Genomic DNA, 375 nt, shown 5'->3' with positions numbered 1-375 from the left:
TTTTTATTATTATTTTATATAAAAATTTGAATATATAAAGAAGAAGTTAAAAGGATAAATATTAAAATTTATAATATTTATTGAATTTTTTTATTAATTTATACAAATACAATAATATTAATACTTATTAAATATTTTATTATTTTTATCATATAAAAAATTAATTTAAATAAATAGTAAAATATAAAATAATATTAAATTAAATAAATAAAAAAGATCTAATTTTTTATATTTGAACTTAAAAATAGAGAAAATGTTGTTTATTGAACTTATTGAGTACTTTAAATCATAATAACATATTTAATCCAATTAAACTATTTTTTATCTTTTAAAAAATATTACTAATTTTTTTATAAAAAATTTAGGAGAGCCATG

Source organism: Arachis duranensis, chromosome 5, assembly GCF_000817695.3.
Source record: "Arachis duranensis cultivar V14167 chromosome 5, aradu.V14167.gnm2.J7QH, whole genome shotgun sequence".
In the NCBI taxonomy this organism is placed as follows: Eukaryota; Viridiplantae; Streptophyta; class Magnoliopsida; order Fabales; family Fabaceae; genus Arachis; species Arachis duranensis.
Note: the sequence above shows the minus strand (reverse complement) of the source record.